This window comes from Cebus imitator, unplaced genomic scaffold, assembly GCF_001604975.1.
Source record: "Cebus imitator isolate Cc_AM_T3 unplaced genomic scaffold, Cebus_imitator-1.0 Scaffold257, whole genome shotgun sequence".
In the NCBI taxonomy this organism is placed as follows: Eukaryota; Metazoa; Chordata; class Mammalia; order Primates; family Cebidae; genus Cebus; species Cebus imitator.
Genome location: NW_016107572.1, coordinates 3,052,344 through 3,078,160, shown reverse-complemented (window position 1 = coordinate 3,078,160; position 25,817 = coordinate 3,052,344). Strand labels below are relative to the sequence as shown.

Here is a 25,817-nt window from a genome sequence, read left to right as displayed (position 1 = left end):
TATATATATAGGGTCTGGTCCCGTCACCCAGGTTGGATTGCAGTGACATGATTATGGCTCTCTGCAACCTTGCCTCCTGCGCTCAAGCGATCGCCCCACCTCAGCCTCCCAAAGTGCTGGGATTACAGGCATGTCCCACGTGCCCAGCCAGCCTTGCTTTATAAACCCTCTTGTCCCATCTCTCCTTTCACCCTCAACAGATGAGCTAGCCTCATATTTCATGGAGACACTTGAAGCCATCAGATGAAAATGCCTTCAAATTTTTCTTCTGTCACCTGAAAACTTGTAAGCATCCATATATGCAGGCTTCCACTTTTTTTTGGAGACAGAGTCTCGCTAGTCTCACTATATCACCCAGGCTAGAGTGCAGTGGCATGATCTCAGCTCACTGCAACCTCCTCCACTTCTCAGGGTCAAGGAATTCTCCTGCCTCAGCCTCCTGAGTAACTGGGATTATAGGCATGCGACCCCACGGCGGGCTAATTTTTGTATTTTTAGTAGAGACGAGGTTTCGCTGTGTTAGCCAGGCTGGTCTCAAACTCCTACCCTCGAGTGATCCGTCCGTCTTAGCCTCCTAAAGTGCTGAGATTACAGGCGTGAGCCACCACACCCAGCCTTCCCTTTCTCTTTTATCCCATGGAAGGGATGTCCCTCTCCTGCCCCAGACTATTACCCAAACCCACTTTGCAGAATCTATTCTCTCCTCCCTCCACAGGGAATTTTGCTCCTTTAAACATCTCTCTCTTTCTCTCTCTCTCTTCAACATTCCCTTTTAGTGGCTCTTTCTCTCCAGTTCCACGTTCTCTCCTTCTTAGCTAAGCTGTAGGAGATGGCATCTGTGCTCGCTATCACCCGGGACGTCTCTGCCCACCCCCCACCCCCCACTGCACAGACATCAGCCTTGACGAGGTATCTGGGGACCTCCTCGTTGCTTTATCTGAGCACGCTTTTTAGTCTTTACCCTATTTGTTTACTTTGTGGTATTTAACCCTCTGTCATTCTTTAAAACATTTGTTTCCCTGGGCGCCAATACAGCACATTCTCCTTGTTTTCCTTTCATCTCTCTAGCTGTTCCTTCTTAATCTCCTCTGTGAGCAACTCCTACTCTGCTGCCTAAATATTATTGTTCAGGGCTCTGCCCTTCCTATGTACTTCATGGGTACCTTCGTCCAACCGCACGGTTCAGCTATCCCCATATGCTCTCTCTCTATCTCTGGCCTAGATCTCTATTTTGAGTTCTAGATCATTCAGTTGCCTCTTGGACACCTCAAGTGTCTCAAATTCAACTGGTCTGAACATAAATTAATCATCATCGCCCCACCCCACCCCTAAACCTGCTTTTCCTCCTGCGTTCCACACTTTGGTAAACAGAAGTACCATCTAACCCCACACCTACATCATAATCTCGGACTGTCCTGCTCCAATCCCTCTCCCAGCGTCTGCAGACTTTTCTGGTGATAGGATCCTATTGTTTCTGCCTCTGTGACCTCTCTGGACTCTGCCCCACCTCTCAATTCAACTTCTGTCACTTCCATGCATATCGCTTACCAACTAGAAGAACGTCACAGCCTCCTAACTGATCTCCCAGCCTCTCTTCTCATGCCATTGGAATCTATCCTCCCCACAGTGGACCTTCCCTGTGTAAAAGCCTTCAATTGCTCCGTGTAGCTTCCATGTTCAGATTCACACTTCTTAGCGAGGCTTTGAAGGCCACCAATGATCTAGTGCCTTCCTGTTTCTCAGGCTACAAACAGTTTTCTCCTTGACTCTCACCCTACAGTTACACTTGACCATCGGTTCTCCGGAGTGCCAGGCTTTATCTTGCTTCCTCTGTTCCTTTGAACATATTGTCGCCTCCAACTGGGATGCCAGGCCTAGCCAATCCTCACTTCTCTTTCAAGGCTTAACTCAGCTGACACTTTCTAAGGAAGCTTTCCAGACCCCTCCAGCCTGAGTTGTGTGTTTTGTGTGTTCACAAAACACCACCTGCAACTTCTGGCACTTCCTGTTCCATTCACATGTAACACATCATTTCAGCATTGTCTGTTTCTGTGCTTTTCCCAGACTTCTGAAGGGTGAGGGCTGACTCTTATTCATCTTGTTGTCCCCATCAGTGAACACAGTACCTGGCTTAATAGATGCCTGTTGAATGAGTGAAAGAAGAGGAGTTTGCAAAGGCAGTTCTATCACACTTTATTGATTCTACAGAATTTGTAATTCATCTATACCCTTCTGAGACTATTTGAAAATATGATTTTGTGTCCAACTCCTCAGCTGGAGTGCAATGGCGCCACCTCGGCTCACTACAACCTCTGTCTCCCGGGTTCAAGCGATTCTCCTGCCTCAGTCCCCTGAGTAGCTGGGATTACAGGTGCTCACCACCACACCTAGCTAATTTTTGTATTTTTAGAAGAGACAGGGTTTCACCATGTTGGCCAGGCTGGTCTTAAAATCCTGACCTCGGATGATCTGCCCTCCTCAGCATCCCAAAGTATTGGGATTACAGATGAAAACCACCATGCCCGGCCGGCCTTGATCCACTTTTATCCAGTTTTTATAAATAACCAGTTAACTCAATCCAAAATTTACACCCTGAGGTCTGAATTGTTGGGATAGATCACTGCCGTATTTCACCTTCAGTTTAAACTTCTTCCATTTTTTTCTTCCTTTCTTTGCAATTCTCTCTTCCAGCTCCACAGTGATCTGAGATTACAGACTAAAATATTAAGTCCACTTACCAGGCACGGTGGCTCACGCCTGTAATCCCAACAATTTGGGAGGCCTAGGCGGGTGGATCACCTGAGGTCAGGAGTTTGAGACCAGCCTGATATACTAAAAATACAAAAATTAGCTGGGTGTGGTGATAGGTGCCTGTAATCCCAGTTACTTGGAAGGCTGAGGCAGGAGAATCACTTGAACCCAGGAGGCGGAGGTTGCAGTGAGCCAAGATTGTACCATTGCACTCCAGCCTGGGCAATAGAGCCAGACTCTGACTAACAGAAAACAAATAAACAAACAAACAAATAAAATTAAGTCCACCTACGATCCCTGGGGCCACAGATAAACTCTAAATAAAATACTAATAATATTTTTGCTTCAGGTCCTTGATGGTGAAAAAAAAAGAAAAAGAAAAAATATATATATTATTTTTGCAGGCCGGGTGTGGTGGCTCATGCCTGTAATCCCAGCACTTTGGGAGGCCAAGGCGAACGGATCACTTGAAGCCAGGAGTTCAAGACCAGCCTGGACAATATGGAAAAACCCCATTTCTACTAAAAATACAAAAAATAATTAGCTAAGCCTGGTGACACACACCTGTAATCTCAGCTATTCAGGAGGCTGAGGCATGAGAATTGTTTGAACCCTGGAGACGGAGGTAGCAGTCAGCCGAGATCTTACCACTGCACCCTAGCCTGGGCAATGGAGGGTGACTCTGTCTCAATAATAATAATAATAATAATAATATTTTTGCTAATAATTTGTACTATATGTACCCAGATAAGGCCTTCAGCTCCCATCATCTGGATTCTTTCCTAAAATACCTGGAGAACTGCGGCAGCTTTGGCTCTGGATCTGGAAAAAGTAGTACAGTGTTGTATGAAAGGAGAGAAGGCTAGCACTCCCCTTGACAAGGATGGAAGAGGCTCTGGGGCCTGACAACTATTTTATATTTAAAAAAAAAAGAAAAGAAAACGTAGTACAGCTCTCCTAGAGAACTTGCTATCAGCAGATTTCCCTTTGGATCACATACATAAGAGCAGGAGAGGAGCTGCCCTCTTCACAGCACTCACAGAGCCCACCCCTTTGGGAGACCCAGTGCTTGGGTATGTGGCTCTGATGATCTGGAATCTGGATATACCAATTCTGCAGCTCGGCAGACAGAGACTTGCCTTTCTGAAGCCCAAGTTGTGAGGCTGGAGAAAGGAGGACCAGAGCTGGGACTAGGTCCTTGTAGGCAAATGATCAGCTTTTCTCAGCCGGGCTTCTGTAAGAGAATTAAGCCCTGGAGAAAATGAATTGAGAGACTATATCCTCAGTCCCCTGTGTTAGCCCATTTTGTGCTGCTCTAACAAAATACTACAGACCGTGTAATTTATAATGAACAGAAGGACATTTTGCTCATGGTTTTGAAGGCTGGGAAGTCCAAGCTCGAGGGCCTGTGTCTGGTGAGGGCCTTACTGCTGCATTATCCTATCCATGGCAGTAGGCAGAAGGACAAGTGAGGGCCACAGAGAGCCAGAAAGTTGAACTTGTCCTTTTGTAATGAACCCGCTCCCACGATAATGGCATAATCCATTCATTAGAGCAATGTCCCCATGACCCAAACACCTCCCAGTAGGCCCCACTTCCCAATACCCCTGCACTGGGGACCGAGTTTCCAGTGCATGAACTTTGGTGGACACATTCCAAACACAGCACTCCCAAAGATGATAGCTGTTCCCATTCTCAATACGTAGGAAAGGAATCGACTCTATATAATGGATGCCTTGGGGCAGTCAAGGCTTAAATTTTCTTCTGAAAGTCCAATTGCCAAGGCTGACGTTGCACCATTTTGCTTATACGGAGTCTCCTGGAGGTGGATCCTCTCACCTACAAAGCCATGGCGCATCTCTTCCACTTGCCACTTAGTGACAACCCACTTGTCCCATGTCCTCAACTGCACGGAAAAACATAACAATTTCTAAATCACCAAGAAAATGTCTAATAATAATCACAGAGAACTAAAGACTCAAGTGTTCCAATGGTCAAGGTTCTTTCAGTTTGGGAGGCTTTTGGTTTTACTTCCAGTCTCTGTAAGCTTTGCCTTAAAAGCAGGAGAAGAGGGAGATACGAAGAACACAGACATGATCTTTCTCTCTCTCTATCTCTCTCTCTCTTTCTTTCTTTCTTTTTTGAGATGGAGTCTCGCTCTGTCGCCCAAGCTGGAGTACAGTGGCACCTTGGCTCACTGTAACCGCCACCTCCCAGGTTCAGGCAATTCTCCTGCCACAGCCTCTGGAGTAGCTGGGGTTACAGGGGCTCACCACCACACCTGGCTAATTTTTGTATTTTTAGTAGAGAAGGGGTTTCACCATGTTAGCCAGGTTGGTCTTGAACTCCTGACCTTGTGATCCATCTGCCTCAGACTTCCAAAGTGCTGGGATTACAGGTGTGAGCCACTGCGCCCGGCCACCCAGACGTGAATTTCTAAATTTATTTTCTTCAAAGAAAAATATAGTAAGGCTCACTATAGACAACATGCAAAATATGGGAAAAGAGAGGGAAAATAGCCAATAATTCTTTGTCTTATTAGCTAAAGATATTAGCCATTGTTGGTTTTCTTGTTTGTTTTTGAGACAGGGTCTCGCTCTGTCGCCCAGGCTGGAGTGCAGTGGTGCGATCTCCGCTTACTGCTCTCGTGCACCACCACTCCCAGCTATTTTTTTGAAAATATTTTTTGTAGAGACAGGGTTTCACCGTGATGCCTAGGCTAGTCTCAAAACTCCTGGACTCACACAACCCACCCTCCTCCTCCCAAAGTGCTGGAGTTACAGGTGTAAGCTATGGCTCCCAGCTTCCGTTTTTTTCTCGGGGTGTATAATTCTGTACGTATTTTTCTTTCTGTAGTTGAGATCATGTAATGCACAGCCACATATTCAACATAAATTGTGTTCCCTACCTTATTTATTTATATTTTTGCTTATCCCCATATTATAATCACTTTTCCCATGTCACTGAAAATTCTTCCTAAAGTTTTTTCAGTCGATGTCATCATACTGTATTGTATGGCTGTGTTGAACCATTTGCCTATATTTGGACATTTACATGGCTCCCAGTAAATACACTTCCCAAGGCCCCAAACAGATCCCCGGAGCCTCAGTGCAGGCTCCTTCTCTTGGCCTTTGGCGCCCATCCCCAGAGAGATGGAGTCAGCCAAACAAGACGATAAACAGAACAGTTAACACACTGCTTCCCCAGTTGAGCCTTATGGGCTGATGGGTGAAACAAAACCACCAAAACAGAGAAAAGACTCACTGGGCGCTGGAAACGAAGAGACTTATGATCAGCTCACAGCACAGACACTCCATAGCTCAGGGAAACATGAGGCCACAGGTTATTTTTTTTAGAGGATCAAGTTCCTGATGTTGGACTGTCTGCCAAGCAAAGCAAACCCTACCTCCCTCTCACTTTGACTCCTCGAGGGGAAATGTGTCAGTTTGTATGCATTATAGATAGAGCAGATATGCCTGGTTTTCCTTTGTTTGGGGAGGAAAAAATTACTACTTAAAAAGAAAATTGGCTGGGTGTGGTGGCTCACACTTGTAATTCCAACACCTTGGGAGGCTGAAATGGGAGGACTGCTTGAGCCCAGGAGCTCGAGACCAGCCTGGGCAACATAGGGAGGAACCCCTACCCACACAAGTCTATCCAAAAAGAATTTTAAAATTAGCCAGGTGTGATGGCACACGCCTGTGATTCCAGCTACTTGGGAGGCTGAGGTGGGAGGATCACTTGAGCCCGGGAGGTCGAGGCTGCAGTAAGCCACAATCACACCACTGCACTCCAGCCTGGGCACAAAGGAAGACCCTGTCTCAAAACAATTAAAAATAAATAAAAAAGAGAAGGAAATAAGAAAACCAAGGCTCTAGCCTTGAAAAATTTCAGGTCGGCCGGGCGCGGTGGCTCACACCTATAATCCCAGCACTTTGGGAGGCCGAGGTGGGTGGATCACAAGGTCAAGAGATTGAGATCATCCTGGTCAACATGGTGAAACCCCGTCTCTACTAAAAATACAAAAAAAATCAGCTGGGCATGGTGGCGCATGTCTGTAGTCCCAGCTACTCAGGAGGCTGAGGCAGGAGAATTGCTGGAACCCAGGAAGCGGAGGTTGCGGTGAGCCGCGATAGAGCCATTGTACTCCAGCCTGGGTAACAAGAGCAAAACTCCATCCCAAAAAAAAAAAGAAAAGAAAAAAAAATTTTTCAGGTCTTGGGAGGATGTCAAGAAGGGAAGGTCAACTAGTTCATTCTCCTGCTACTAGAGGTCCCTACCCCAAAGACACCCATACCAATACCAAAAAATAACCAATGGTCATGCAAAGTAATTTTCCCCTTCTGAGAAAACTGGAAAGTGTCTTACTCCCAGAAGCCCATAGGTAAGTACTTAGTTGCTGTCTTGGAACATCACACAATATACCCCAGTTCATCCATGCACAATAAAAGCAGAGCCTAATGCCTTGGGTCCAAAGCTTTATGGGCTTCCACATACATTATCTCATTTGATTCTTGCATCAGCCTTGTAAGGCAGACAGGGGAGGTAAATTTTGATCTGCTTGACAGCTGAAGAATCTGAGACTTAGAGAGGTCATCCAGCTGGTGGTTAAGGAAGCTTTTTTTTAAATTATTTTGAGATGAAGTTTTGCTCTTGTAGCCCAGCCTGGAGTGCCCTGGCACGATCTCAGCTCAGTGCAACCTCCGCCTGCTGGGTTCAAGCGATTGTCCTGCCTCAGCATCATGAGCTGGGCTTACAGGCAGGTGCCACCACACCTGGTTAATTTTTGTATTTTTAGTAGAGACAGGATTTCACAATATTTGCCATGGCTGGAGTTCAATGCCTGACCTCAAGTGACTTGCCTGCCTTGGCTTCCCAAAATACTGGAACTAGAGGTGTGAGCCACCACGCCCAGCCGGAAGATCTTGAACTCTCTTTCTCTCTCCCTCTCTCTCTCTCGTTTTTTTCCCAGAGATAAGTCTTGCTCCGTCACACATGCTGGAGTGCAATGGTGCAGTCATATCTCACTGCAGCCTTGAGCTCCTGGGCTCATCCTCCCACCTCCGCCTCCTGAGTAGTTGGGACTGCAGGCATGCATCACCACATTCAGTTAACTTTTTGTATTTTTAGTAGAGATGGGGTTTTGCCATGTTGCCAGGCTAGTCTCGAATTCCTGAACTCGGGCAATCTGCCCACCTCGGCCTCTCAAAGTGCTGGGATTATAGACATGAACCATCGCACCTGGCTGCAACTGGCTAATTAAAAACAATTTTTTTCTTTTTCTTTAGTATTATTATTATACTTTAAGTTCTGGGGTAATGTGCAGGTTTGTTACACAGGTACACACGCACCATGGTGGTCTGCTGCATTCATCACCCCACAATTTGTCATACCGTGTTCCAGGCTGATGTCAAACTCCTGGCCTCAAGGAATCCTCCAGCCCCAGCCTCCTGAGTAGCTGAGGTTACAGACTCCAGTCCCTGTGTTGGCTCTGAACACTTTCTTTTGACCTCAGGTTGCAACAAACTCTACACAATTTAGCAGAAAAATAATCTGTCCCTCCAGCCTTCTTTTTGGGCCTCCACCTGAATGGGAGATTCATCTCTTTGTTTAGCAGTCATGAAGCATCCACTGTGTGTCCAATTCCAGGATGGGTGCTGCTCAGTCCTGGGGGCCGTTTCAACAGGCAGCTTTCCTGTCACTGTGCTGTATTCTGGAAACTCTCTGCACTCTGAGATGGGCACTGGCCATGTTCCAGCACTGCCCTCTGGGAGACCCTGGGGAAGGGCTGTCAAGAGTCACTCCTGGCCAGGCACAGTGGCTCACGCCTGTAATCCCAGCACTTTGGGAGGCTGAGGTAGGTGGATCATTTGAGGTCAGGAGTTCGAGACCAGCCTGGCCAATATGGTGAAACCCCGTCTCTACTAAAAATACAAAAATTAGCCAGGCATGGTGACACGTGCTTGTAATCCAAGCTATTCGGGAAGCTGAGGCAAGAGAATTGCTTGAACCCGGGAGGTGGAGGTTGCAGTGAGCCGAGATCGCACCATTGCACTCCAGTCTGGGTGACAGAGCAAAACTCTGTCTCAAATAAATAAATAAATAAAATGTGGCTATGGGAACATTTAAGTTATATAGGTAGCTCACATTTTTTCCATTGGTCTGCAATTTAGTTTTTACAACCACTGTAAATCGCAAATAGTTAGTTTCGCGTTCGCAAATGGTTTGGATGTTGGTTTTTTGTTTTCATCTTTTTCAGTGCTTTATTTAGTCTTTATCCTTCAGATGTTAAAGCAAGAGAAGATAAGCACAGTATGTGAAATAAGATTTTGTTTAATGTAACCGTTCTATCATTTTAATGTAATTAAGACCATGATCTTGGCCAGGCAAAGCGGCTCATGCCTGTAATCCCAGCACTTTGGGAGGCAGAGGTGAGAGAATTGCTTAGGCCCAGGAGTTCAAGACCAGCCTGGGAAACATGACAAAACCCCATTTCTACAAAAAATATGAAAATTTGCCTGGAATGGTGGTGTGCGTCTGTAGTCCCAGCTACTTGGGAGACGAAGGTGGGAGGATTGCTTGAGCCTGGGAAGTCGAAGCTGCAGTGAGCTGTGACTGTGCCACTGCACTCCAGCCTAGACGACAGAGCAAGACCCTGTCTCAAAAAAAAAAAAAAAAAAAAGACCAGGATCTCTTAAAAAGTTTTAAATTTAAACAAAGAAAAAAATTTTTTTAAATTTTTATGGAGACATAATTGACATACCATAATATTCACTCTCAGGCCGGGTGTGGTGGCTCACGCCTGTAATCCCAGCACTTTGAGAGCCCGAGGCGGGTGAATTGTTTGATGTCAGGAGTTCGAGACCACCTTGACCAACATGGTGAAACCTTGTCTCTACTAAAAATACAAAAATTAGCTGGGCGTGGTGGTGGGCGCCTGTAGTCCCAGCTACTCAGGAGGCTGAGACAGGAGAATCACTTGAGCCTAGGAGGCGGAGGTTGCAGTGAGCCGAGTTGGCTCCACTGCATTCCAGCCTGGGGGACAGAGATTCCATTTCAAAAAAAAAATTCACTCTTTTAAAATATGCAATTCAGTATTTTTTAGGAAAAAAAACAGTATTCAGTATATTCAGTGAATATACTGAGTATAATAGTATATAATATATGCTGTATTATATATAACAGTATTATATTCAGTGTGAGTATATATTCAGTATATTGACAAAGTTGTACAACACCACTACCTAATTCCAGAATATTTTCATCAGCCCCAAAAGAAATCCCACACCCATCATCAGAGACCCTTCATTTCTCCTCCCACAAGCCACTGGCACCAGTAGTCCATTTTCTGTCTCTACAGATTGGCCTATTCTGGACCTTTCATGTAAATGGAATCATATAACACGTGGTCTTTCAGATCTGGCTTCTTTCAGTTATCATATTTTCAAGGTTCATTCTTGATAGAGCATGGTACCTTATTTCTTTTTTCTGAGATGGAGTTTCACTCTGTTGCCCAGGGTGGAGTGCAATGATGCAATCTCGGCTCACTGCAACCTACACCTCCCATGTTCAAGCAATCCTCCTGCCTCAGTCTCCCGAGTAGCTGGGATTACAGGCATGTACCACCACGCCCAACTAATTTTGTATTTTTAGTAGAGACAGGGTTTCTTGATGTTGGTCAGGCTGGTCTCGAACTCCCGACCTCAGCTGATTCATCCACCTCGGCCTCCCAAAGTGCTGGGATTACAGGCATGAGCCACCGAGCCTGGCCTTTATTCCTGGCCTTTATTCCTTTTAATGACTGAATATTATTCCATTTTAAGGATATACCACATTTTGCTTCATCATTCTTTAGTGAATAGACTTTGGGTGCTTTCCATTTTGGAGCTATTCTGAGCAATGCTACTGCGCGCATTTGCGTAGAATTTTTTGGTGGACATATATTTTCAATTCTCTTGGGTCTGTATCGAGGCATGGAATTGATGGGTCAATATGGCAACTCTACGTTTAACTTTTTGAGGAACTGCCAGACTGTTTTTCAAAGTGGCTGCCCTATTTATATCTTACCAGCAACATACAAGGGTTCCAATTTCCCCACATCCTTGTCCACACGTATTATTGTCTGTCTTTTTTGATATAGACACCCAGTAGGAATGAAGTCTATCTCCTCGTGGTTTTGCCAATCTCAAAGGGCATGGATTTTGTTACAGTAAATAATGTGGCAATTTTCTTGCTCCTATTCTGTAAGTCCCTTTCCTCTTCCTGATAACTTACTTTTCAGAGTCACTGTATTTACTCTTGTGGCTTTCACTGACTCCCATATATACCATATACACCAATGACTCCCAAACCTACCTCTCAAGCCTAGATCTCTTTCCTGAGCCCCAGGTCTTTATTAATGCCAACCCGTTAGGCGTTTAAATTTTGTCATGGCCAAAACAGTTGATCACCCCAAGCGCCATCCTTATCTCCCCTCCATATTTTCTGCCATGGTTATAAGCATCATTCTCTAACCAGGCAACCAAACTGGAAATCGTGGAGTCATCCTCCACTTCTCCTTGTCATTGTCCACTTCACTGAACCTTATTAACTGTACCCCAGAAATGTCTATGGAATGCATCTCCACCCCTCTGTGCTCACTGCTCAGCCTGGTCCAAGATCTCATAATCCCTTGCCTTCCGTCCCCTCTCGTCCCCTCCTTCCCTCCTCTCCCCTTCCCCCCTTCCCTGTTTTTTGAGATGGGGGGTCTCACTATGTTACCTAGGCTGGTCTCGAACTCCTGGGCTCAAGAAAGCCTCCTGCCTCGGCCTCCCAAAGTGCTGAGATTACAGGTGTGAGCCATTGTGCCCAGCCATGGATCTCATAATTTCTTGCCTGAACTTTTGCAGTAGCCTACTGGTCTCTTTCCCTCTGGTTCCTTCCAGCCTCGCCTCCACTCTCCAAACAGCTGCCAGAGTTACCTTTCTTTTTATTTATTTATTTATTTATTTTTTTTAGAGACAGGGTTTCACCATGTTGGCCAGGATGGTCTTGATCTCTTGATCTCATGATCCGCCCGCCTCGGCCTCCCAAAGTACTGGGATTACAGGCGTGTGCCACTGCGCCCGGCTATTTTTAAATTTTTTTTAAAGACAGGGTTTCACCATGTTGGTCAGGCTGGTCTTGAACTTCCGACCTCAGGTGATCTGCCCGCCTTGGCCTCCAAAGTGCTTGGATTACAGGCGTGAGCCACCGCACCCGGCCCAGAGTTATCTTTCTAAGGCATGAATCAGATTGTCACTTCCTGGTTAAAAATCTGTATGCTTCTCCAATTTCTGCTGGGTGAAGCTCTCGTTCCATGGCACAATATAAAAACTCTGTCGTGATCTGGCTTCAGGGGGCATTTCTGGTCTCATCTCCCACCACCACTTCCTCACCCCCACTCTAGTTACAAAGAACTTCTCAGCAATCCCTAGATGAGCCATGCTCCAATAGATCACTTGCTTTTTTTTTTTTTTTTTTTTTTCCCTCTGCTGAGAAAGTCCTTCTCTTGCCTCCTACGCCCAAATGACCTCATTGGAAGGAGGCCACCTCTAAAGTTTACTCTGACCTCCTCTGTGTTTCCCACCCCCTATTCTATATTCGCTGGGTCCTGCACTGTGTAGAGGCCACTTGGCCTCCTTGATTTAATGGCCTGACATCCTTGTTTGCTCCTTCTCTTCCCACTAGGTCTTGGCTTTTCTTTCTCCCTTCCAGGGGAATAACCAGACCCACCTCCCAATTGTCCTTGAACTTAAAGACTCAGCTTAATCCTCAGCTGTTTCTCATGACTGACTCCCTTAGCAAGCAGGTGGAATTCTGGTCTCTGTGGCCTTGGCACAGGAAGAACCAGTGTCTCCGAGGGCCTCAGCTGCTAGAAGGGAGCTGCATTTGGGAATTGTATTGACCTTGTAGTGTGAAGTCTTTCCAGAACAATTCACATGGCCTGGGAAAGTATGTCATTTTACTGGGATAAGAATCCCCGGTAAGAGTCAGTGGTGGGTGGGAGGCTGAGGCAGGCGAATCACCTGAGGTCAGGAGTTCGAGACCAGGCTGGCCAACATGGTGAAACCCTGTCTTTACTAAAAACACAAAAATTAACCAGGCGTGGTGGTGGGCACCTGTAATCCCAGCTACTCGGGAGGCTGAGGCAGGAGAATCGCTTGAACCCAGGAGGTGGAGGTTGCAGTGAGCCGAGATCGTGCCGTTGCACTCCAGCCTAGGCAACAAGAGCAACACTCCATCTCAAAAAAAAAAAGCCGATGGTGGGTGGAGATGGCGTTGAAGCCAATATAGTCCCTCTTCTCTTTGCAGTTGGGTTCCTCTGGAGACTTTAGGAAGACATTGAAGAAGGCTGCTCACAAGAATGTAGTGGCCAGGATGGAGAGACACAGGCTGGAAGGTGGTGCAGTAGGATGCTGTTTGGTGGCTCCCTGGGGGCCTGGAGTAGATACCAGAGAGTTCTGCCCTGGAGTCGGCCCTGGTTAGTGGACAAAAAGACCTAGAAGGTACATGTACCACTTTGCCAGATTATCTAAAGCTGAGAGGCACAGTGAGCATTTAAACAGCAGAACCAGGATGTAGAAAATTCTAGTCAGGCTGGAGTGACAGGCTTAGTGTAACAGATGGACTTTTCTAGCCTGCAGCAAAGCAGCCTCAGGGAGAGGACCCAATAAACCTGAAACACATACAGAGCACTCATAGAAGAGAAGGGGTCGCCTTGTTTTACGCAGCCCCTGGGAATAATAGGAACAGAAGGGCTTTCTGACACAGAGTCAGCTTAAGAAGAAGAAAAGGGGCCGGGTGTGATGGCTCACATCTGTAATCCCAGTACTTTGGGAGGCTGAGGCAGGCGGATCACTTGAGGCTAGGAGTTCAAGACCAGCCCAGCCAACATGGTGAAACCCTGTCTTTAGTAAAAATACAAAAATTAGCTAGGCGTGGTGGAGTGCGCCTGTAGTCCCAGCTACTCGAGAGGCTGAGGCAGGAGAATCACTTAAACCCAGGAGGTGGAGGTTGCAGTAAGCCAAGATCGCGCCACTTCACTCTAGCCTGGGTGACACAGCGAGACTCTGTCTCAAAAAAAAGAAAAAAGAAAAAAAGCCTGGGCATGGTGGCTCACACCTGTAATCCCCGCTCTTAGGGAGGCCGAGGCAGGAGGATAGCTTGAGCCCAGGAGTTCGAGACCTGCTTGAGTCTTGAACTCAATATAGTGAGACCCTGTTCTCTCCAAAAAGCAAAGGCTTGACTTCCTTAGGAAGAATTGGGCTTCCTGTCACTGGAAGTATTCAAGCACAAACTACTTGGTAGGGACACTGTAGGTAGGATTGACATGCTTGCATTTCATTCTAGCAAATATTTATTAATTGCAGAGCACTCTGCCAGGCCAGGTGCTAAAGAGAGAAATAAAGGTCTGCTCCTTGCTCCCCATCTAGTCCAGGGAGAGACCAATTACAAGTGCTAAGTGCAGAGACAGCTTTGAGCTTGACCTGCTGCAGGAGTGCACAGGAGGGGCTCCTAACCCAGCGGCTAGGTGAGGGCAGTGAGAGGGCCCTTGGGCTGAGCGCTGATAAACAATGAGGAATTGCTGTTAATTGTTTAGTAGGGCAGGGCATAGTGGCTCATGCCTGTAATTCCAGCACTTTGGGACCTGAGGTGGGGGGGGGATCACCTGAGGTCAGAAGTTCAAGACCAGCCTGGCCAACAAGGTGAAACCCCGTCTCTACTAAAAATACAAAAATTAGCTGGATGTGGCGGCATGTGCCCGTAATCCAATCCCAGCTACTCGGGGGGCTAAGGCAGGAGAATTGCTTGAACCCAGAGGCGGAGGTTGCAGTGAGCTAAGATCGTGTACTGTATGCCTGGGTGAAGGAGTGAGACTCTGTCTTAAAAAAAAAAAAAAAAAAAAACTTTCTGTCTTTTAGAGATATACACTGAGGCCAGGCATGGTGGGTCACACACTTTGGGAAGCCAAGGTGGGAGGATCACTTGAGTCCAGGAGTTCGAGACCAGCCTGGGTAGGGTAGTGAGACCCTATCTCTACAAAAAATAAAAAATAAATTAGCTAGGCATGATGGCAGGTAAATGTAGTCCTAGCTACTTGGGAGGCTGAGGCAAAGGACTGCTTGAGCCTAGGAGTTTGAGGTTACAGTGAGTTATGTTCATGCCACTTTACCTCAGCCTGGGTGACAGAGCAAAACCTTGTCTCTAAAAAAATAAAATAGAAAATAGAAAGCCAGCCTGGTGGCCCACACCTGTAATCCCAGTACTTGGTGAGGCCACAGCAGGAGGATTGCTTGAGCCCAGGAGTTTGAGACCAGCCTGAGCAACATAGCAAGACTCCATCTCTACAAAAATAAAAGTTAGCCAGGCATAGTGACACATGCCTGTAGTCCTCGCTACTTGGGAAGTTGAGGCAGGAGGATCACTTGAGCCCAAGAGTTTGAGGTTATAGTGAGCTATGATTATACCACTACACCCCAACCGGGTGACAGAATGAGACCCTGTCTCTAAATAAGAAATAGAGAGACACACTGAAGTGTCTATGCATGAAATGATACACCTGGAATTTGCTTTCAAATAACCTAAGGATGTGACAAAAATGGGTGGGCATACAGATGAAACAAGATTGGCCATATATGGAGAATCACTGAAGCTGGGCAATGGGTACCTTGAGGTTCATTGTGCTGTTCTCTCTAGTTTGGTGTACAATAGAACTTTTCCATATATAAAGTTAAAAGAAAGGAGGAGGAGGCCAGGCCAGGTGTGGCTCACGCCTATAATCCCAGTACTTTGGGAGGCCAAGGCAGGTGGATCACCCGAGGTCAGGAGTTGGAAACCAGCCTGGCCAGCATGGAGAAACACCGTCTCTACTAAAAATACAAAATTAGCTGGTCATGGTGGTGCATGACTGTAATCCCAGCTACTCGAGAGGTTGAGGCAGGACAGTTGCTTGAACCCGGGGGACAGAGGTTGCGGTGAGCTGAGATCGCACCATTACAGCCTGGGCAACAAGTGCGAAACTCTGTCTCAAAAAAAAAAAAAGTGCTCAAGAATTACTGAGGCTTTCAAGACAATGATTGCAGAGAATTAAACCAAGCATAGGGCCCTTCTGGGCCTGGAGCCCTGTCAGACTGCAGAAGTCAGACGCTCACAAAACTGCTCCTGCTTCAGTCAATGTACCCTTTTCTGTTTAGATGGGACAGGAGGGGGCTGTATGAAAGCCAGAGCTTGGGCTCACAGCCCTAGGCAGCAAAAGAACAGAATGTTCCTTCCCCCACCCCCCGGGACCAAAGTGGGACCCAGAAGCCTGGGATAAATAGCTTGCATTTGTGTAGATCTTTACAACATTTCCCAGACTTGCTTGGGTTTTCCTCGGTGCTGGGATAAAATGAAGCAGAAAGTACTAGCCAGGCCCTTCAGAGAGCAGAGCGCCACAGTGACCTGTTTATCTCTCCGAAGAGATTTCCCAGTTTCTCCAAAAATGGGGTTTGCTACAAGCTTCCCAGTATGATTCACCAGACCAGTTGGCAAAGCATTTAGGTCTGCCGAGAGCACTGGAGCTGACCCTTCATTGGCCAAGAAGATCTACCACAAGAACCTTCAGTCCCCTAGAGATGGGTTCTTCGAACCCCCCAAACAGAAGCCAGAGTGGCATTGCCTGTGAAGTCTTGCTATTGCAGGCTGTGAGGCGTGCCCTCACCTCAAAACGCCTCTGTCTTTCTCTACCTGCAGTAAATGCGGAAGCCTTGGTGGTAGGAGTAAGGGCCTAGGTGAAACGCAGACACTGCTCACCCTGCCCTCCTTTCTGATGCCTCTTGATGGCTCTTGGCAGGCTTCCAGGAGGGAGCAGGAGCCACAGAATCGCCCCTGAGGTCAGGCCACCTTCCCCCATTTACCATCCCTTTCACTAGAAACCCTTGTACTTAAAGGACTCAAGGCAGCCGGGCACAGTGGTTCATGCCTGTAATCCTAGCGCTTTGGGAAGCCAAGGCGGGCAGATCATGAGATCAGGAGTTCGAGACCAGCCTGACTAACATGGTGAAACCCTGTCTCTACTAGAAATTCAAAAATTAGCTGGGCGTGATGGCACGTGCCTGTAATCCCAGCTACTTGGGAGACTGAGGCAGGAGAATCACTTGAACCCGGGAGACGAGGTTGTAGTGAGCTGAGATCACGCCACTGCACTCCAGCCTAGGGGACAGAGTGAAACTCCGTCTCAAAAAAAAAAAAAAAAGACTCAAGGCAGGCAGAACACTCGCAGCCTTGGCAGAGTTTGGGGACACACGCAGTGCAAGTGCACAGCCACCCACGTCTCCACATCATCCTTATCTTTTCCAGAAGGTGTCTTTGCTCCCCTTCCCTACAAGGACAGAGCAGGCCCTGAGATGGTGGCACTTGCTCCTCTTGTAAAGCCTGGTCTCCCGCAGGACTGCATCAGAAGATGCCCTCTTTTCCCAGGTTCACAAACCACTGCCCTCCTCTTGGCGGCCATTGCACCGCTCCCACCCCTGGAGATCATCATCGTGGGAGGTAAAAATGAGCCATGGCATTTCTGTTTATGCTGGAGCTGGAGGCAGTGCCTGAGACCCTTCAGCCCTCTGCTCAGCACTGATGTTTATCATCAGGGCTGATCTGTAATTGCTGGAACAGAGCCAGGCGAAGGTCAGGCTGCGAGGCAGGTCCTGGCACAGCACGGCCAGGCTGAGGACTGAGTACAGTGACAGGGAACACCCTCCCACCTCTGGCCCCATCTGTCCCTTCTCCCTACACCATGGCCTGATGCATCTTGGTTTTTAGTTTTGTTTTGTTTTTGCTGCGAAACCCAGTTATTTAAAAACAATTTTCTTTTGTTTCTTTTTCGTAAATAGCCTTTGTTGGTTTTTATTTTGTTTTGTTTTGTGAGACGGGGTCTCATTCTGTTGCTCAGGCTGGAGTGCAGTGGCGTGATCACGGCTCACTGCAACCCCAACCTCCCTCGGCTCAGGTGATCATCTCACCTCGGCCTGCCAGGTAGCTAGGACTACAGCCACATGCCACCATGCCTGGCTAATTTTTGTTTGTAGAGATGGGGTTTCGCCATGTTGCCCAGGATGGTCTTGACCTCCCGGGCTCCAGCAGTCCTCTCGCCCTGACCTTCCAAAGTGCCGGAATAGATGTACCTTTGTTGTATTTTTCTGATCATAAGACTAGTTCAAGCCAGAAGTGGTGGCTCATGCCATAAGCCCAGCACTCTGAGGGGCCAAGGTATGTGGATCACTTGAGCCCAGCAGTTTAAGAGCAGTCTGGGCAGCATGACGAAACCTCATCCCTACAAAAAATAAAAAAACCTGCTGGGTGTGGTGGTGCACAAGCCGGGGAAAGTCAAGGCTGCAGTGAGATGTGATCACTGCACTCCGGCCTAGAGGACAGAGTGAGACCCTGTATCCAAAAAAAAAAGTTCAGACATTAGGTACCTGTTTGGGAAAAAAAGTAAAATTTCACCTTGCATCATATCCCAGGGTAAAATCCAGATAAATTCGAGATCTAAGCTAAAACTTCTCTAGATATAGGGTAATAGGTCTTTTATTTTTTCATTTTCATTTTTTGAGACAAAGTCTCGCTCCGTTGCCAGGCTGGAGTGCAGTGGCACAGTCTGGGCTCACTGCAACCTCCACCTCCCAGGTAGCTGTTACCTCCCAGGTTCGAGCAATTCCCCTGCCTCAGCCTCCCAAGTAGCTGGGACCACAGGTGTGCGCCACCATGCCCAGCTAATTTTTATATTTCTAGTAGAGACAGGGTTTTACCGTGTTGGCCAGGATGGTCTCAATTCTCTGACCTCGCGATTCTCCCACCTCCGGCCCCCCACAGTGCTGGGATCACAGGCGTGAGCCACCACGCCCAGCTGATATAGGGTAGGAGTTTACCAGGATAAGAGGAAGCAGAGCTTTCCAAGTGGTGAGAGCATCACTGCAAGGGCCCTGAGTCCGGGCTTCTTCCAGCACCTGGGAGAAGAGGGCAGCTGCATGAGGAGGCCAGGAGAGGGCATTGACAGAGGGAGGCCAGCAGGTCACGAAGGGCCTGTGAGTCTGGACTTCATGTTGAGGCTACTGGGGAGCCACTGAAAAGCTTCATGGACAGGTCTGTCCCACAGCAAGGTCCCTGGGGTTGCAGTGCAAGGATCGCCCAGAGGTCAGCAAAACCAGGGAGAAGGTTGTTGCCGTAACCCCATGAGGTGACATCGGCAAGGATGGAGGAGAGGGATTGATCCGGGTGGTGCGCAGGCTGTGGTATCTGTGTGTGGGTGGTGAGGGAGTAGAATACGTCGATTTCCCAGCCTTCTCCCAGCTCCCTGGGGCCACTGGTAGGGAAGGTGAGTAAGTGCAGAGGCGTCCACGTTGTCTCACCACATATTCCTCCTTTCCTCTTCCCAGCAGGGTTCTGATTGGAGCCACTGGGTGTTTAGAGGAGCCCCTTGCCGAGGGAATAGTGCAGGAGTCGGCAAGGCAGTGGGAGGAGACAAGGAGTCGTTTTTGAGGTACTCTGGGGCACACAAACCAAGATACTCATCAGACAGTACTACCGTCATAGTCGTGTCTGGCTCAGAGATTCAGCTTTGAGACACGGGTGTGTAGAATGCAGCCGATGCCATCAGGGTGGATGGGATGATCCAGGGAGAGGGTCCAAAGGTGAAAACAAAGGGGGCCTGGAGGAAGACCTTGAGAACACCCAGATTTCTCAGGGAAGAGGGGCCTTGAAGGAGGCCTGCAGGAACTGTCAGAGAGCTAGGAGGAAAGCCATGAGGGCTGTGGTGGAGACCTCGGGGGAAGCGTTTCAGAAGGGAGGGCCTAGCCAGCAGGGTCAGACACTTCCCCTGCAGTTTGAGCAGCATAAGGAATAAAGATAAATCTGATTTAGCAACAGGAGGGTCAGAAGTGATCTGGATGAAACTAATTTTCACGGAATGTTGGGGGTGAGGCAAGAGTGTGTTGAATTGAGGAATGAATAGGGATTGAAAAGTGGGGCTCTTTTGAGGAAATTTGGGTGTACAGGAAGGCGGGCGCTGGAGCTGAAGGGACTGCGGGCAGAGGCAGGATCTGATTAACTGGGAGAGATGGGCAGGTTTAAAGGGTGGTGGGGGCCAGGCACAGTGACCCATGCCTGTAATCCCAGTATTTTGGGAGGCCAAAGTGGGCAGATCACAAGGTCAGGAGTTTGAGACCAGCCTGGCCAATATGGTAAAACTCCATCTCTACTAAAAATACAAAAATTAGCTGGGCCTAGTGGCACATGACTGTAGTCGCAGCTACTCAGGAGGCTGAGGCAGGAGAATCGCTTGAACCCGGTAGGTGGAGGTTGCTGTGAGCTGAGATCGCGCCACTGCACTCCAGGCTGGGTGACAGAGCAAGACTCCATCTCAAAAAAAAAAGGGTGGTGGGAAGGCGCTAAGAAAGAGGGAACAGCTAAGGCTGTGGGAGAGCGTGCTGGAGTGCAATAGAGGGGAAAGGGGTGGAACCAGAGCTTGTAGGGAGGGGTGAGCCTAGGCAGGAGGAGAGGGAAGGATGAAAGATGAGCCTGCAGAGGTGGCAGGAAGTTGGAGAATTGCGATCGGTTGTTTCCGCTGTCTTCCTGGGAAGAAAGCAGAGGGACTGTTTGCCAAGAACAGGGGTGGAATGGGATGAGAGATACTAAAAGAAGGGAGAAGAATTCAGATAGTTGCTATGAAAAACCAGGAGACAGCTAGACCCATAATGACAGTTACCTTTCCTCGAAAGCTTCCTGTGCGTTTGGCACTGTTGCAAATGCGTTATCCATACACCTCAACGAAGCCTCACTACAGCCCGGTACCGGCTGGGATCCCCGTTTTACGGATGAGGAAGACAAATTAACCTGTCCACATTGACATAAGAGCAAAGCGTGGAATCCTGGCCTTCTAACTTTTAAGCTGGTCTTCGGCATTGGCACCACTCAGGAACGTGAGGGTTCACAGGGGCTGTAGACAGTGGCCGGTACCACGTGGGGTGTGAGCTACTTTCCCCAAAGAGCCCAGCGCCTGGGAGGAGGAGCCAGCTTCGGCGGGCACAGGTGACCGGAGTTGAGGATACTGGCAAGATGGTGCCCAATGTGCTGGGTAGAACAAGAGGGGAAGCAGTCAAGGTGGATGGTGTAGAGGAGTCAGAAATAGGTCTCATTCCAGCACTTCCACTTCTGGGTCGGTCTACACCCCAAAGACTTGAAAGCAAGGACTCACACAGATATGGGTACACCCGTGTCCATAGCAGCCTTAGTCACAGTAGCCAAAAGCAGCCCAAGGACCTATCAATGGATGAATAGATAAACAAGCTGTGTATATACATGAATTGCTAAAATCAATATCAAGGTATCTACATACAGTGGAGTCCTACTCAGCCTTAAAAAGGTAGGAAACTCTAAATTCAAAGTTTGGAGGTGTCCCCATTTCACAGATAGCAGCCTCCGTTTGGCAGGACTTAAGTCTCACTCTTGCCCACGTACTTCCTCAGCAGCAAGAAGGCTGGCAATGAGAACTGAGGATTAAGGAGACTAGCCTTGTCCTGAAACAGCATAGTTTTTTTTTTTTTTTTTTTTTTTTTTTTTTTTTTTTTTTTTTTTTCTTTGGCCCAAAATATTTGTTTTTTGTTTTTTTTTTTTTTTTTTTTTTTTTTTTTTTTGAGACAAGAGTCTGGCTCTGTTGCCCAAGCTGGAGTGCAGTGGTACAATCTCAGCTCACTGCAACCTCCGCCTCCTGGCTTCGAGTAACTCTCCTGCTTCAGCCCCCGAGTAGCTGAGATTACAGGTGCTGACCACCATACCTGGCTAATTTATGTATTTTTAGTAGAGACAGGTTTTCGCCTCGTTGGCCAGGCTGATCTCCAGCTTCTGACCTCAAGTGATCCTCCCACCTCAGCCTCCCAAAGTGCTGGGATTACATGCATGAGCCACTGCACCCAGCCTGAAACATCAATTTATGATTCGTGGTTCAGGGAAAAGCCACTAAAGAAAGTAGCTAGCAGAGGACAGTTGTGGGAGTCTCATCTTAGCTTGATGCTAACAAGTCTCTTGTTTGCTAAAACAAACTCGACTTCTTCCCAGCTGCTCAGTCCCTTGGGAGCAAGGGTAAAGATGGAGAATAAAGTCACTGTCAGTGCTCCGCCCTGGTCCCAACTTCCCACCTCTGGCCCAATGGGGCTGCGCTTTTCCTTGTTTACCACATTCCTTTAGGGAATGTCAGTGGTGGGCAGGCTCTGGGAACGGGCCTGCCTTGCCTCACTGCCTCCCAGCTACCACCTCCCTCCCCAAGCTCTGGACATCCTCAAGGTTGCAGGCCTTAGCAGGCAGCCAAAGACCCAGGTGTACTCAGTGTGGACTCCAGGAAGTTTTTACTTTATTTATTTTTCTTTGAGATGGAGTCTCACTCTATCACACAGGCTGGAGTGCAGTGGCGCCATCTCTGCTCATTCCAACCTCTGCCTCCCGGGTTCAAGTGATTCTTCTGCCTCAGCCTCCCTAGTAGCTGGGATTACAGGTGCCTGCCACCACGCTTGGCTAATTTTTGTATTTTTAGTAGAGATGGGGTTTCACCATATTGGTCAGGCTGGTCTTGATCTCCTGACTTCAGGCAATCCACCCGCCTTGGCCTCCCAAAGTGCAGGGATTACAGGCCTGAGCCACCTCGCCTGGCCGGAAGTTTAACATATACACAGGTGTGGCCTACAGTCAAACTTGGTGTGGGACCAGCCTGGCCTGGACCCAGCTCCCCGAGGGAGGGGACAGAGAGTCTGGAGAGCCACTAGCAGAGGGCACAAACTAAACAGGTGCACATGTGGCCTTGGGCCCTTCAGGGAGGTGGCCTCAGGCTCAGCCTTTTCCTCAGGAAAGGTTGTGGGTTGCTTGGCAATGCTCTGCTGTGGGTCTTGCTGAAAGGCAGAGCCCTGGGCTCTCTTTCCAGAGGCGGGATGGAGTCACAGGCATCCATTCTCCTTGCATCCCTGGCCTCTTACACCAAATGCCCACTCATCTTACCCCTGCCTTGGCCTGCCCTGGGCCTCGGCACCAGGCTCTCTTCACCAGCTCTGCTCACCAAGTCCTGGCTGGACTAAATGATCGGGGGTGAGGAGTCAGGGGTGTGACTCTGGGGTCTGGGGAAGAAATGTGGCCCAGGCTGAGAAAGCTGAGGTCCAGGGTTCTCAAATCTACTGCCACACTGAGCCTACTGGCATTTCAGCCTCAGGATGGGTCTGTGACAGTGGTGAATAGCATGGGAGAGCACCCCCCCACCTCCAACATCATCAGTCTCAAATCACGTGGTTTCTATTCATCATTCATTTATTTATGCCCAGTTCCTTATTCTACAAACTTTCAGCTCTGGGGACACAGGGATGGGTAAGGTATGAATCTCTGCAGAGAGATGGTGAATTGAATGTCACCCCTAAAGGTTCATCATGCCAAACTAGCATTTGGCTTTATTTGGCAGACACCATTTTCTTATTCATCCAGCAACTCTCAAGCATCTGCTGTGAGCCAAGGCATCATGCTGTGTGCTGGGCATTGAGTCGGTAATAAACCATATTTCATGCCCCTGATCCTGCAGGAGAGATGGAAAAAGAAACAGAGTGACAGGAGCCACGACAAGGGAGGGAGCGAAGGGAGCTGTGGGGAGTGGGAGGGGAAGGGCTCAGGGGTCAGGATCACTTGCCAAAGCACACCGTGCTTGATGCTGATGTTGATCCTGAACCATGGGTAGAGTGAGGCCAGGTGAGAATGGGGTAAAGAAATGCCTATGCAGGCCGGGCGCGGTGGCTCACGCCTGTAATCCCAGCACTTTGGGAGACCGAGGCGGGTGGATCACGAGGTCAAGAGATCGAGACCATCCTGGTCAACACGGTGAAACCCCGTCTCTACTAAAGCTACAAAAAATTAGCTGGGCATGGTGGCGCGTGCCTGTAATCCCAGCTACTCAGGAGGCTGAGGCAGGAGAATTGCCTGAACCCAGGAGGCGGAGGTTGCGGTGAGCCGAGATCGCGCCATTGCACTCCAGCCTGGGTAACAAGAGCCAAACTCCGTCTCAAAAAAAAAAAAAAAAGAAATGCCTATGCAAAGGGACAACACTGTAGGATGAGGCTTGGGAATAAGGACGTAGACGAGGCCACAGAGGGAAGCCTCTTCCTCTACATGCTCTGCTCTATCCATTTACCAAACTGCACTCCTCCTTCAGGAACCAGCTGAAATGTCCCTGCCTGCATGGGTCCTTCCTCTGCTCCTTCCAGGCGCAGCCTCCTGGCTCTGTGCTCCATATACATGAGCAGCCTGGAAGGTCTTTCTCACCTTCCTGTTTGCTTCTGCCAGAAACCCCCTGTGCATGTCAGCGCTCAGCCAGGCCCCCTCCACAGGCCTTGCTCTCTGCCCCAAGCTCGCTGTAGTTACTGCCGTTCATGTATTCTTCGGGTTGCCTCTACCCAGCCTTACTGTGGTGTGCGGCATATTTTTCCTACGTCCATTTGTTTTCATCTTTGGCCTCAAAGTTAAGCACAGGCCTTTTCATTTGAGTCTCATTGCCAAGCACTGAAAAAACGGGCACAGGGAAGTCACAGAGCAAGATGGAGTACGGTGGCAGTCCCTGGGCTATAGACCCTGACTCCTGATGGTGTGAAAATTAGAAGCCCAATGGGTTTTTTGTTTGCTTTTTCTTGAGACAGGGTGGTCTCCCTCTGCTGCCCAGGCTGGAGTGCAATGGGGTGATTTTGGCTCACTGCAACCTCCACCTCCTGAGTTCAAGTGATTCTCCTGCCTCAGCCTCCTAAGTAGCTGGGATTACAGGTGCCCAACACCACACCTGGCTAATTTTTGTATTTTTAGTAGAGGCGGGGTTTCACCACGTTGGCCAGGCTGATCTCAAACTTCTGACCTCAAGTGATCCGCCCACCTTGGTCTCTCAAAGTGCTGGGATTACAGATGTGAGCCACCATACCCAGCCCCCAATGGGTTTCTGACCCTGGTTTGTATTCTCTTGAGGCTGCCTTCTTCCTAACTCTGCCTCAGCAAAAGCCATGGAACCCTTTCCTCCAGATGGTCCCTCCTCTTAGCCTGGCATGAAATCCAAGGGAATGCTGGATGTTCCTGTGAGAACCTTTGGGGGTGACATTCAATTCACCATCTCTCTGCAGACATTCATACCTTACCCATCCCTGTGTCCCCAGAGCTGAACCCAATGCCTTGGCATTTGTGTGCATCTGGCCAATTGATCACATGCCCAGATGTCTCTCTTTGAGTTTGTGTTGTGTGCTTTGCGGGGAGCTCCTGGCAGGAATATGGCATTCATTCCTTACTGTATCACTGTGACCATGGGGAGCACAGCATGGTAGTTAAGAGTATATGTGTTAGAACCCCAGAGACCTGAGTGTGAACTCCAGTCCTCCCACTTACTACTGATACAGTTTAAGAATGACACCATCAGCCGGGCGAGGTGGTGGGCACCTGTAATCCCAGCTACTCGGAAGGCTGAGGCAGGAGATTCACTTGAACCCGGGAGGTAGAGGTTGGGTGACCTGAGATCGTGCCACTGCACCCCATCCTGGGTGACAGAGCGAGACTCTGCCTCAAAAAAAAAAAAAAAGAAGAAGAGGGACCAGATATGGTGGCTCATGCCTGTAATCCCAGCACTTTGGGAGGTCAAGGTGGGTAGATCACAAGGTCAGGAGTTCAAGATCAGCCTGGGCAAGATGGTGAAACCCCGTGTCTACTAAAAATATACAAATTAGCTGGGTGTGGTGGCACTTGCCTGTAATCCCAGTTACTCAGGAGGCTGAGGCAGGAGAATCGCTTGAACCTGAGAGGTGGAGGTTGCAGTGAGCCAAGATTGCACCATTGCACTCCAGCCTGGGTGACAGAGTGAGACTTCGTCTCAAAAAAAAAAGAAGAAAGAAAGGAAGAAAAAAAGAATAACAAGGCCAGGCACACTGGCTCATGCCTATAATCCCAGCACTTTGGGAGGCTGAGGCAGGCAGATCACTGAGGTCAAGGGTTCAAGACCAGCCTGGCCAACATGGTGAAAC

General features: G+C 48.5%; 1 protein-coding gene and 1 pseudogene across 1 annotated transcript in view; both read left to right on the top strand.

Annotated features, from left to right (window-relative positions):
- Positions 1 to 25,817, top strand: part of LMOD1 (leiomodin 1) — a 55,636-nt gene that overhangs the window by 14,414 nt on the left and 15,405 nt on the right. The window lies entirely within an intron of this gene.
- LOC119467068 lies at positions 3,591 to 3,669 on the top strand (annotated as a pseudogene).